General features: G+C 45.8%; 1 long non-coding RNA gene across 1 annotated transcript; it reads right to left on the bottom strand.

Moving 5' to 3' along the window:
- Positions 1–4,735: 4,735 nt before the first annotated feature.
- LOC144333795 (uncharacterized) lies at positions 4,736–11,699 on the bottom strand. The gene is made up of 2 exons (XR_013402852.1): positions 11,578–11,699; positions 4,736–9,972 (listed from the first exon to the last, which is right to left on the bottom strand). It is a non-coding gene; the product is annotated as an uncharacterized LOC144333795 (long non-coding RNA).
- Between the last annotated feature and the right edge of the window lie 1,607 nt (positions 11,700–13,306).

The following is a 13,306-nucleotide window of genomic DNA, read 5'->3' as shown; positions in this document are numbered from 1 at the left end:
ACCCGAGGCCAGTGTAAGCTCATTTGTTTTTCTTAATTTGAGCCTTAATTGCAGAGCCTACTCGTTGCTGGATGCTAATCCCCTCAAGCACTTCTGAGGCAAACACCCTAGGAGAGGATGTGGACAGAAGTACCCATGGAAAATGGGACACCGTGACAGAGGCATCAGCAGGTGGACAAACGTCACATGTACCTCCTCTGCATCATGTGGATGAGCAGGTTCCAGGTGATAAAACTGAGAAGGCGCCTTCCGTTGCAGGGCCCTAGCAATGTAATGCTGTTCAGAAAGTTCTTAATACAGAAGTGCCTGTATTAGTCAGTGTTCTCCAGAGAAAAGGAACTACTGAGAGAGAGAGAGAGAGAGAGAGAGATTATAAGGAATTGGCTCACACAATTATGGAGGCTGGCAAAGCCCAAGATTTGTAGGGTGAGTTGACAAGCTGGAGACCCAGGAAAGACAATGGTGTAGTTACAGTGTGAAGGCTAACAGGCTTGAGGTACAGGAAGAGCCAATATTCCACTTCAGGTCCAAAGGCGGCAAACAACCAATTTTTCCCTTTAGTTCAAAGGTCATCAGGCAGAATAGTTTCTATCTTATTTAGAGAAGGGTCAGCCTTTTTGCTCTATTTGGACCTTTGTCTGGTTGGATGGGGTCCACCTACATATGGTGGGCAATCTGCTTTACTCAGTCTACTGATTCAAATGTCAAATATCATCCAAAAATATCCTCACATAAACATCCAGTATAATGCTTGACAAAATGTTTAGGTACCATGTGACCCAGGCAAGTGGACACATAAAATTAGTCATGGCAATACCTGGCCATGAAATGATAAAACCAAGCTTCAAATCTAGCTCTGTCTGACTCCAAAACCCGTATCCTTTCTACCGCTGTAGTTACCAATTTTGTTCTCAGGAAACTTAATTGTTCTTAAGGAGGTAAGAGCTATAAACATAAAAACTCTACATAAGAAAGGTATGTAAGACTGGGCATGGTGGCTCACATCTGTAATCCCAGCACTTTGGGAGGCCAAGGTGGGTGGATCACCTGAGGTCAGGAGTTTGAAACCAGCCTGGCCAACATGAAAAAACCCCATCTCTACTAAAAATACGAAAACAAGTAGGGCATGGTAGCAAGAGCCTGTAATCCCAGCTACTCAGAAGGCTAAGGCAGGAGAATCACTTGAACCCGGGAGGCAGAGGTTGTAGTGAGCCAAGATCATGCCATTGCACTCCAGCCTGGGTGACAAGAACAAGACTTCGTCTCAAAAAAAAAAAAAGCACGTGAAATAGTATGTTCCATTATGATAAATGATCAGTCATATTAATCAGATAATTGACCCATCTGCTGTAAAGTATGAACCATGTGTATACCCAAGTTTCATTCCCAGTGGTGTAAATGTCCTTTTTTTCACTACTTCTTGAGTAGGATACCAAGTTTAACACACACTGGAGTGCCTTTCAACTCCACAGGGAGGCTGGAACTCAGAGGGGTCTGGACCTTCCAGGTAAGTCCCTGGCTCTGCTCAGGAGGTCTAGCCATCTGCTGATGCCATGTGATACAGTTTGGCTGTGTCCCCACCCAGATTTCATCTTGAATTGACCAGGTAGCAAGTAATTGAATCATGGGGGCGGGCTTTTCCCATGCTACTCTCGTGAAAGTGAATAAGTCTCATGAGATCTGATGGTTTTATAAAGGGCAGTTCCCTCCACATGCTCTCTTGCCTGCTGCCATGTAAGATGTGCCTTTGCTCCACCTTCACCTTCCCTCATGATTGTGAGGCCTCCCCAGCCATGTGGAACTATAAGTCTGTTAAACCTCTTTCCTTTATGAATTACCTAGTCTCAGGTATGTCTTTATTAGTAGCATGAGAATGGACTCATACATCATGCTACATACTTGGTGACAGCAGTGATGCAGACAGTGCCCAGGATTGCCTTCCCATGACAGCTAGCAAGGGCCATGATGCTTTGCAATTTACTGTCAGCCCACAATTAACTTCCATTCCATAGACACTCATGGGTGCCTGCTATAATACATAAAAAGCACAATATTGAAACAGGCTGGGGCCAAAGGGAGACAAAGACCCAGTCTCTGCCTTCTGAGTGCTTGTAATAGGAGGGGATAAGAAACACGGCTGTGTAAGAGAAACGCCAGATGATAGATACATGCAATATACTCTGGCAGTTCCCAAGGGGAGTGATATCACTGCACCCAGTGGGGAGCTGAGCAGAAGAGACATTTGACGTAGGCCTGGGAGTATGTGTAGGAGTCCAGCAGACAGGGGTAGGGAGGGAAAAACAGGAGCAAATGCACAAAAGAGGAGAAGCAGAGGATTTGTTTAAACAGCAATGACTCATGCAGTTTGTCTGAATTGCAGAATATATGAGAGGGAGTAGCAGGAATGAGACCTATTTTCTGGGCTTGCACTTCACCCTAAACTCCAGTCATCTGTAAGCTTCATCTCTTTTGGCTCATCCTCCTGAGCAGGAGCAGACACTCCCAGGGAACAGGCAGCACTTGCCCAGCAGTCAGGCTGCTGAACTGCTGTCCTGTGTGTGTGCATGTGAGGACCCATGATGCAGGGGCCACAGTGTCCTCCTCACCCAGGAACTCAGCCTGGTTTATGAGAACGAACCTCGCTGGCCTGGGCAGCTGTTCTGATCCACTTACTGAACTCCTGCTGTCTCTGTCCTACCCCGCCACCCAGGCCAGCCTCTCCGTCCTGAAGCTGAGACCTTTGAACAGAAGGCTGGGTCAGCTCTGCTTGCAGCCAGAGGACACTGAGGAGGCCACCACTTACAGGGGCCCGTGTCCTCTCAGGTCCCCAGTGCTCCTAGGGTGGGCAGTCAGCACTGCGTTCCATCTGATTCCGAGCAATGGCTAAGGCTGGCGGCTATCTATCAATTAAGCTGTAAGATGTTTGCCCTTGGGATGTGGTTTGAGTGTCAGTCTGAGGTTTAAAACAAAACAAAACAAATTCTGCTTCACTGCATCTTTAATGGTTGACTTCTGGAGAAGTATCTCGAAAGATGTGCTAGGCACAATCACCCGTGGGCCAAACTCCATGAACAGAAGTGGGCATGTTAGAATCCTGCGTCAGCTCTTCCTTCATCTCAGTGCCTGGGAAGGTGTCTGATTTTACCCCTGGCCCCAGCTTCTCAGCTCTCATGCCTGCTGTTCATCAAAACTGACTGGAGGGTTGCTAGAAATGCAGAGACCGGGGCTCACCCCAGACTTGATGAATCCTAGTCCTCAGACTAAGGACATAGGCCTGTGGGCTTTTATTTTTTATATATCTCCCCAGGTGATTATTATACACAGCCAAGGTAGAAAACCCATGCCTTAGGCAAATGCCTTATAAATTTTTTTGTGTGTTCACATTCTCTACTCATTGCCTCCTAGAATTTCAAGCATCAGGAAGGATCTTGGAAATCAACTAGTCTAGCACTTTCTAAACTCATGGTAGTGAGAACCAGCATAGGAGCTGGGGATATAGTGGGCAGTCCTTCCCAGGCTTATATGATTCAGAACCATCTGCACTTAGAGATTAGCATCCCACTGCTGGAGGGACACAGGTGGGAAGCACTGGCCTAGCTCACACCTGTATGATGATACAGGCTCTGGACCTCCCGGTTCATTCCCCTCTGCCTGTGCTGCTTCTGCCTGATCCTACACCCCCAGATTGGGGTAGCGATGACACGTGTAAACACATGAGACACTGGTGGAAAAACCATGTTCTAGAAGTGTGTGAAATGATGCATGCAGTGGCCCAGGTGACTTGGCCTTTTTCTCAATATTGCTTTGAGACGGTGCCATCGTAGAGTATCTTAGAATCAGTGAAGAAAGGAGGCCTTTTTTTCAAGGATTTTTTTTTAAGAAATAAGAGATTCTAGATCTTGGGACTTGGAAATCAAGAATCCTCAACTTCCACCCCAGCTTGAACACAGGTTCTTTGTTGCATTCTGAGCGAGCTTAGAACAGGAATCAACCTCTGACCCCAGGGGCTGTCAAGGCTGAGTTCCTAGCAACGCTCAGCCAGGGGTAGATGCTGGTAGCAGGTGGGAGGATGGGCAGCCGGCACATGGGAGACAAGAATGGGGAGCAAGAGGAGGCTGGGAAGGGTGTGGACAGAATGAGACTGCCTTGGCCCCTCCCTGCCTAGAGTTCAGGCTGCATGTGGCCCACCTGGCACCTGACACTCTATATAGCATCAATTAAATGGACTCTTCAGCTAACGATCTAAGGACTATAGAGTTACCTGCTTTACACTCTCAGGAAATCTAGCCTGGTGCCTTGTTCAGACAGATTGTTCATTATTGTATGAATAATGATGGACTAAAAATGACACAGCAGGGAACTTCATCTTCAAAGGAAAACTGCTCTTACCGACTTTCCTAAGGAAATCTGCCCAGTTCTAGGAGGAAGAGCTCTCAGGCGAGTTGGGGCTGGCCCCCATTTCTCATCAGTTCATCAGAGATATAGAGCTGGTCCAGGAGTCCTCCCCCCGGCCTCCCCACTGCACACACACTTAATCCATTTATTTTCAGATCCTTGCCCAGAAATCTCCAGGAACCCTGACCAGGCCTTGCATCCCGACGTCCAAAAATTTTGCAGCAAGAAAAGCCATTCTAACTTGAGGCTTTTAATAGCAAATAAACAAAGTGATCCAGGCTCCAAATGGTCCAGGCAAGGCCACCCCACATAGGGCTGTGAATATCACAATAGGTGATTGTTTTAAAGTGTTTTAATGAGTCTCAAAACATCCTACATAATATCAGCCTCCACTTCGGTCCTCTTGACAGGCTCCAGTAAATAACATGAGTTGACAGGAATAAAACAGCTTGCTCAGGAGTAATTGAGTGGAATTAGAATGAACAGACAAGAAAGAAAAATTGGCGCTTCGGTCACAAGGAACTTTTTGTTAGGAACGCTCTGGGGGATTTGGTGGGATGTGGTCCCGCTGACTAATCACCAGTATAGAAAGTTTACAATCTCTCCACCATGCCAACATCTTTAATAACTTGAAAAGCACAAGAGGTGGCTGTTAATTTCAAAGACAGTTATATGAAGCTTTTATTGAGTGTGGCACAGAGTATATAGTTAGCAGACTGCAAGATAATGAACCCTTTAAATAAGGCTCTCAAAAAAACAGTTTTATTTTTGCTTGAGCCAAAAGAACAGCGATTTTCTTCTGGTTATTTTAAGGCAGAAAAATGTATATGAAGTACAATCTCTCTATTGCACACACAACCAGCCACTTTTGTCATCAAAGGCATCTGTCCTTGATGCCACAGAACCGTGACTATTCGTGGAATAAGGGTTGATATTGTCATGACACTCGTTTCCCAGGGAAAGAGCAGATGGGCAAGGAAGGAGTTAAATGCAGTGGCACCACCCTCATTTTCTTGTGGACAGTGGGGCTTCTCTCCTCACCCTTGGCTGATGATGCTGTGAAGAGGTAGAGCCCTCTCGTGCACGTAATGTCATGATGTGGCGAAACCAGAGATGAAACCAGTGTGTTTCTGAGATACAGAGAAAGAGAAACAACCAGGACAAGGGCAGCACTTCACATGATTCTGCAGGAGGTATTCTGTGGGCCAGAGACCATGTGTGAGGGTCAAAGTGGGTACAGATGGGCTTTCTGCTCTGGGGCCTTCTAATCATGGCCTGTTCCTACCTCTTCATGCAACATTCCAGACACAGATGCAATGGGCTGTTGATGGGTCTGGAACCTCTGAGCTATGGTGACAGGGATGAGTCCTCCCCCTACCCCCCCAGGCAGTCATCTATGATTCTGACCTATGAAATACCTTATGCATCTATCATTCTCCTTCTCTTCCTCCACCTCCTTCCTTCTCCCCAGTGTGTATATATGTATAAGTGTGTGGAGAGATTGAGAGAGAGAATTTGTCTTGCCCACCTTCGAAGCCATCAATCGTTTATCATCCTGTCATTGTGTTAGGTGTTGGTTAAGTGCTGCGCTAAGAGCTAAGGATACAAATGTGAGAAAGTCAGTCATGACCCCCTCCGACCTCCAAGCATCTAGGCCATCCCCACCTGGGCCCCGTCAGCAGCAGGCAGGTGCCACCCCAGCGGGGAAGCTGCTTCACCCCTCATCCCCTCGAATATGCTGTGACTCACAACAGTGGCTTCAGCTGTGGGTCCCTCCTGGGCTGAGGCTCAATGGGACCAAATCCTACTGGCCAAGGAGTCAAAACAAAATAACAACAACAAAAACAAAAACAGGTCTTTTCTGAGCCAGTCCTGTGAGGAAAGAGAACACAATGTAAACAGAGAGATTCGTTAAAGAAAAACGATTTATTTCCTGCCTCAGTCCTGGCAACAAACATTGTCTTCTCATTACCTAATTCAGTCTTGTTGGCAGCATGTGTTCTGGCTTCACTCTGATTTTTCTTTTTAAAGACACATCTCTGCCCTTCGTATAATATGGGAAGTTTAGCGGTTTCCGGGGATCGGTCCTGCAAGATACATCAAGTTTTACCTCTTTCTAGGTGTCAGTGCTTGATAGCCCAGGAAAATCCCTTCTAGAAGTTTTCAGCATCTGGTAAGCCCTGGGCAGAAACTCACAGCCTCACTTGTCTCTGGCAGTCAGGAACGTGCTGGGAGCTGCATCGTCTGTGGGAGTCTGGAATTCCTAGGAAGGCGAGTTGCAGCCTACACTGAGTTGGAGATGATCTCAGATTCCTGCTGGCCTCAGATATACAGAGATCCCAGAGGGTCTCCCTGTTTTAAGGAAAGAGAGAGCTACTTTTGCAGTAATCAGGAAACAAAATTATCTCTGAGTCAAATTCCTCTTCCAAAGGCCTTAGCCAAAAAAAAAGGAAATTTTTAATGTACTTTTGAAGTTGTTATACTCTTTAATGTTTAGTGATTCCTGGTCCTGGCAGGGTCTTGAAAGCTCCTGGAGGATGTATTTGAATGCAGATTGCTGCTTCCTACTTCTGACCCTTCACCCCAGAGAATGTCTTGAGTGGGGCCCAGGAATCTAAATGTTTAACAGCTTCTCAGTGATTCTTCTGTTTTCATCCAGTGCCGTTTGAAAGGAATAATGGCGATGCTCTCCCTCTGGGGCCACCAATGGGGCAGGAACATCAAATAGGCCCAAGACTGGATGGAATGCCCTTCTTATCTTTCTAAGAAATGGTGATCTGGGGGCTTTGATACAGCAGGGGAGCAGGAATGCGGGGTCTGGGAAGCTCTCAAGCCAGGACCAAACACCCCTTTCTTAAGCATGCCGGCCTGCTGACTCACATCCTCGGGAGCTTGGTCAGTGGGCCCCCAGCAGTCCCCGGAGATGTGCTCAGTAGAAGGAGTGTAGGAAATGCCAGTGTGTGACAAATACCATCGCTGGAGAATGACTGGTAAGCTTTTGGGGGAGGTGCCCTGGGGGCCAGGCTGAGCAGCTGGCAGGGGCAGGAGGTGGGTGTCTCTGAAGTCAGCCTGAGGTTCCATAAAGCCACGTCCTTTTGCCCTCACTTCAGACCCATCTCACCTGTCACCGTGGCCCTTGCCAGGTGTGCAGGTGCTTCTGCCCAAGACTCCTTTAGCTACCCCGTGCTCACACCAGCCTGTATAGAGCCATCCTTTTGGGTTGGAATGAATCCGTCCCTCAGAGAGCCTGGGGGCATTTCTGACTATTTCAGAGCTTCTAGAATATAATCTCCTCTGCAAGCATTTGATTATGGATCCTCTAGGCAGAAGAGACTTGCTTCTCCATGCAGGACCTACTTGTCTACAAGGAAAGAAATAGCTCCTGATCTAGTGCCCAAAGTTTGTTATTTTTAACAGCAAAAATATAGAGAAGTTACTATTCAGAGCTTCTCTTCTGGCCAACACAGGCTATGGATGAGTGGAATGGAAAGGCTGCCATGTGTACATCACCACCTGCGTGGATTCTAGTCATGGTTCAGATCTGCCTCGGCCTCCGGGAAAATGGCTCTACGCAAACAGTATACAGGCAGCTAGGGACATGCTGGGTCAGTCTATCAACAACTATTTAGTGAACTCCTGTCATTACCAGGCACACTTGAGGACTTTTTGTTTTGTGAATTAATCTTTAAAAAAGCCAGAGACATATGGGCTGTATTGCAGCCCTATGACTGACTGTGACCACATCCAAACCCCCCTCTCACCTCTGGCGTTTATCAGAATCTGTACAGTGAATCTGGCCCTAGCATTTTCTGCAGAATTCAGAAGATGTCTGGTTTCACACAACTCCTCTCCACCCCTTTGTTTCTGTGAAGTTCCATCTTTAAGGTGGACTGACCAGGATGATGTCAGGAGGCTGCAGCACCACTAGCCTTATCTTTTAATGTTGTTAATCCTAGCAGATGAGGTATGGGTGTGTGGAAGCCCCTTTTCTTCTGAACCTAAGCAACAGCTGGAGGAACCATTTCGCCAGGAGGATCGTCAGACCACAGATGACCCTTTTGGAACCCCTGAGAGTCAGGGGAGCACTCGTCACTTCGTTCTTTATGTCCTCAACGCATCCGAGGCTGAGCAAAGGTTGTGAATGAAGAAATGCTGAGGTTGCTCGGACTTAGCCGGAGCTGTAGAGGAGACACTTCTTCCTTTCTCATCCTTACAAGGGCTCCTTGCTCTGGCCTCACAGCAGCAGCACTAGAGGATCTGTCCAGAGCAAGGGCTTACTCTTTCTCCCTTGCTCCTGGTCTCTTCCCACAGAGCCTCCAGGCTGGAGTGGTGATGGCTGGTTCAAACTGCTCCTGTTACCGTCTATGTCTGAGTCGGGGCTGCAGACCCTCCCCTGGGAAGCATGGCTGGAATTTCATACTTCCTTCAATCATTCATTCATTCATTCATTCATTCATTCATCCATGGAGTATGGATTGAGTTGCTACTGGGTACCAGCCAATCTCACTGGGCCCGCCTGGTGGTCTGCTAATCCAGATACTGAATACTTACTATGGTGAAGGTTGCTATCAAGGTGAGGCCACGCAGGCCTGGTCAAGACTTGGGACATCAAACGGCAGGGCAAAGGTGAGGGAAGGCAGCCCTTGGTGCAAGAAGAGATATCCAGCAAACTCAAAGGGCAGCAGTGGGGTCTGGGGAGAAACTTAACACTGAAGAGGTCCCTAGGATCTGTGGCCATAGCAACTAGGAAAGCTGGTTTGCAACCCCTCTTCTACATGCTCAGCACCACCTTAGGGCCCAGCTCTTCTGGATTTGAAGGGTTGGTACCAGACTCAGACAATTTTCCTGGCAGGGGCCACATAGAGATCCATTTGCTTAGAATGTTGTAGTTTATTCTTTGAGGTTAGTAGAGAGATCGTAGGAACCATAACACTTGGGCCTTGCCCTCGAGGTTTTTCTGTCTGTGGAAGTACTGTGGGTATTCTTCCCAAAAATACAACGGTGAGTTCAGGGTCAAGAGGAGCCAGGAATCTCAGAGCCTCTCCCTCTGAAAAATGGGGCTGAAGGATCCCTGTTCTTCTTCCCTGCACAGTGAGGAACTATGCCCTCACCCTGCACCATTTCACCCTGGCTCAGGGATGGAACGTCCTCATCACAACATGCAGGTCTATCCCTGGGTTAAAGGAAGAAGAGATTAAATGAGGCCTATTGGATTTCCTAAGTATTGCCGCCTCCCATTTCTTACAGTCCTGTAGACAAGGCTTTTCTCATGTAACAGGTTTTATATTTTTTTTCTTTTAAATCACACGGTTGTTTATAAGACAGATTAAGCATAAACTCAAATGCTAAATCATCCGATACTCAACAGTCTGATACCAAATATCTGAAGTAAAAAGCCTGTGACCTGATGATGGCATTCAAGTGATAAATCACTCTGATCAGAAAAGGATGCAAGAAAAGCAGCTGAAAGTCTCTCTCTCCGGCCACGTGGCTTTGATCTCTGGGAAAGTGGATATTAGTGCAGACAGCAGTTCATAGGTCTTGATTAGTCCATTCAAACCAGTGACTATGATTTCTCTGTAGATATAAGCACAAAAAAAGTCAATAAACGTTGGGCTGAACTTTAAACAACTGTCTTTTCAGAGAAAACCCAGTTGCATACAAGGAAGATTACTACACTAGCCTGAAGACAAATGTCTACAAATATTGTACAGTCAGGTGCAGGGAGGAGTTTTGTTCAAGGCAGCACAGAAAACAAATTACTCTGGTCTTAAATAAGATCCTTTGAATGGGCAGCAGCAAATCAGTACAAATTAGGACAAATGCATTCTAGACTGAGAGAATTTCCTTATTCTGCCTGAAAAATGTCACCAACCAGACTATAGACAGCTAGCTCCCAAAAACTGGGGCCTCCAGTTACGTGGTGGTTGAGTCAATTTGGTGGAAGTTCAAACCCCTAAACCAGCTCCTTCATTCAAATTCCTAGGTACTGGTCTTATATTTCTAGGCAGGCAATTGAAATTTGGCTGTGGTTTTATTTTGCATCTTTTGGCCAGCAAATATAAATGCAGCACCCATAAAGCACTGAGTCCCCAGAGCCTGTGGCAGGGCCAGCAGAGACTGGATGTAATTGGGAACAAGAATGGCCACAGATCTCAGTTTTCCGGGGATGGTCCTTAGGACTATGGTTCTAGAGTCCCTTCCAGCTTGCATGTGCCACTCTCTACAGTGTCTCAGTTTGGAATGATGAATTACAGCCACTCTAAAGTAGATCATTTCCCTAGCCCCAGGCATTGTTTCGAGGAATGGATGTACATGGAGGCTTTTCATTTTAGATGAAGAAAAAGTCTGTGCTTAGGCAGGTGGGGTTGAGTCTAGAGAGAGAGGAAAGGCGCCCACCCAGCCTTGGATCTTTTCTTCTCATAGGCACCTCAGACTGAGCCCTGGAATGGGTGAGTCAGAGGCTGAACGGGCCCCACTGATGAGGAATCTTGTGAGATCTGGCGGAGAGGGGCAGACTTCCCATTTCTGTGCTGAACGCAGAGGCAGCATCTGCTAGAGACCCAGCGGCAGGGAAGCAGGTTCTGTCATAGGACTCCAGTTCCCACCCTCTCAGGGCTTGGCCAGAGATGCACACTGAGCTTACCAGTAATACAGGTATTTTGGTAAAACCTGACTCAAATACTGTCATCATCTTCCAGTCCAGACTCGACTCCACTCCACTCCTGGACAGCAGCTAGTACTTTGTGTTTGACCCTGCTTTTCTAGAGCCTTCCTTTGGGGTACTTCTGTCTCCCACCAGACTACAAGCTCCCCCAGGGCAGGGAATTCATCTTTGCCTTGCCCACAGAGCCTGGCCACACTCATTAGGTTCATTAGAGGGTACTCAAGCAATATTGGTTGAATTAATGAATGAAACATAATGAAATACAATGCATCTAATTCTTCAGTTTGGCAGCAGCTGGCAAAGCTTAAAAGCTGAAGTGATCAAGGAATGGGCTAACTCATAAAACACTTCAGCCCTCTTTGCCCCTTTTTGGTCCAGGAAACACCGGCGATCACAGTAGCTCTTTGCGTGTGTTAATGACTAGAGTCTAAACATGCAAGTCTCTTTTTATCCATGATTTTTTCATGCAGTGAAGCTATATGAAGGTAAGATGACTGAGAGAGGGTTTAACTTACTGGAAAAGATATGGACATGTGTTGAATGACTGATTTCAAGGTCCAACTCTGCATCCTTTTTCAAGAAACCTCTTGGTGAGAGAGCAATGAATAGTGGCCCTTGGCTACCGTGTTGGGTCTGCACAGCTTTCAGGGGAAGTGGCCACTCTTTATTGACATGCATTTCCCTTATTTAACCACATGTTCCATGCACAGATGGTATTTATCTTCAGCAGATGACTCACACCCTTGTCAGCATACCTTTCTATATTAAATATCCCTATCACGTACAAACTGGACCTCAGAGTGGGCTGGGCGGTATTAGAACAATCTCTTCCCCCTTTTTAGAAGCTGTGAACATTTTTGAATTGACTCACAAAATCCACTTCCCAATGAACTAAGACTTTGTAGGATTTTCCTATTTAAGATCTGGGTTTAAACCCAGCCACATAACTGGCTACGTGGTCTTAAAATTACTGTCTCTGTGCCTTGGTTTAATTACTTATAAAGTGAGAGCAATTTCCCTGATCTTATAGCGTCACTGAGATGATTAAATGAGTTAGTGGCACTGAGAAAGTTTGAAGCAAATATTTTTTGAAAAAATAAATGACTAAAACAATAATATGAATGTTAAAAATCATCAACCAATTTAGTGTGTATGATGAGGCTTATTATTTACTGAGTGATCCCTATGCATAAAGAATAGTTCTAAGTACTTAAACACATACCACCTTGTAGTTAAGGAATTAGAATGTAAGCCTACATCTTGTGGGTGGGCACCCAAGACCACACTCTTAACTTCTACCTGCACTGCCTCTTCTTATTTGTAATCAATGTGATAAACTCCTTTTGGCACTAAATACTGCCCTGGAAACAATGGTCAGCTTTTTAAACTGTGGCTGCCTTTACTCTAATATAACTGAGGTTCTTAGAGTTTTATAACTTACTGAGTGAAATTAAAAAAAAAAAATACCCTTATGACATCTTGGTTTCTCCACTAAGTAATCAATGATAAATTTGGGGATCAGGTATCTAGCTTCTGCTACCTGTTATTCTGAACTGAGAATGCATCAGACTCAGCGCTCAGAAATAGCTTCATTGAGAGTAGAAATGGGAATGAGTTTCTAGTTAGTGAAAACTATAGCATATGATGACTTGACTCTACATGTTGAGCAAATAGCAGTCCTCTCCCGTTTCTGGTAAGGGTTTCATTTTTCTTGGGCACAGTATTTTCCTGGGTTCTGATAGCCTCTACTGACTTTGAACTCATCCTCTGTCATTGTAAAAGAGTATGCAAGCATTTGCTCAGAACTGTGCTAGACTCTGTGTGATTACTTCAAGACAGCTCTATCAAAATAAGAGCTATCACTTATTATGAGGCTGCGATGCTCTAGAGACTATGCTAAGCACTTCATGTTTTTTATAGTCAGGGTAGGCTAGTTTATGCTGTGGCAACAAACAACTCCCAAATCTTAGTAGCTAATGATAAGCTTACTTCTCAGTCTCATTAAATGTTCAGTGCAGGTTGGCTGGGGGCTCCACTCCACCTTGCCTCACACAATGACCTAGAATTAGAGTTTCCACCATCAAATATGCTACCGGTTGCCCAGAGTCCCACCTCTAGAATTCTTGCATACAATGTCAAAAAATCTCGCTGAACTTTTGTAACTTTGCCATCTTGTGCTCTTAAAGAAAACACTAATTGTATGTTTTGAAATCCAGAAAAGGAAAAGAGTGAGGGATGTTAAGA

Source organism: Macaca mulatta, chromosome 13 (assembly GCF_049350105.2).
Source record: "Macaca mulatta isolate MMU2019108-1 chromosome 13, T2T-MMU8v2.0, whole genome shotgun sequence".
Lineage (NCBI taxonomy): Eukaryota > Metazoa > Chordata > Mammalia > Primates > Cercopithecidae > Macaca > Macaca mulatta.
The sequence above is the reverse complement of the archived record's forward strand: the minus strand, read 5'-3'. Positions and strand labels throughout refer to the sequence as shown.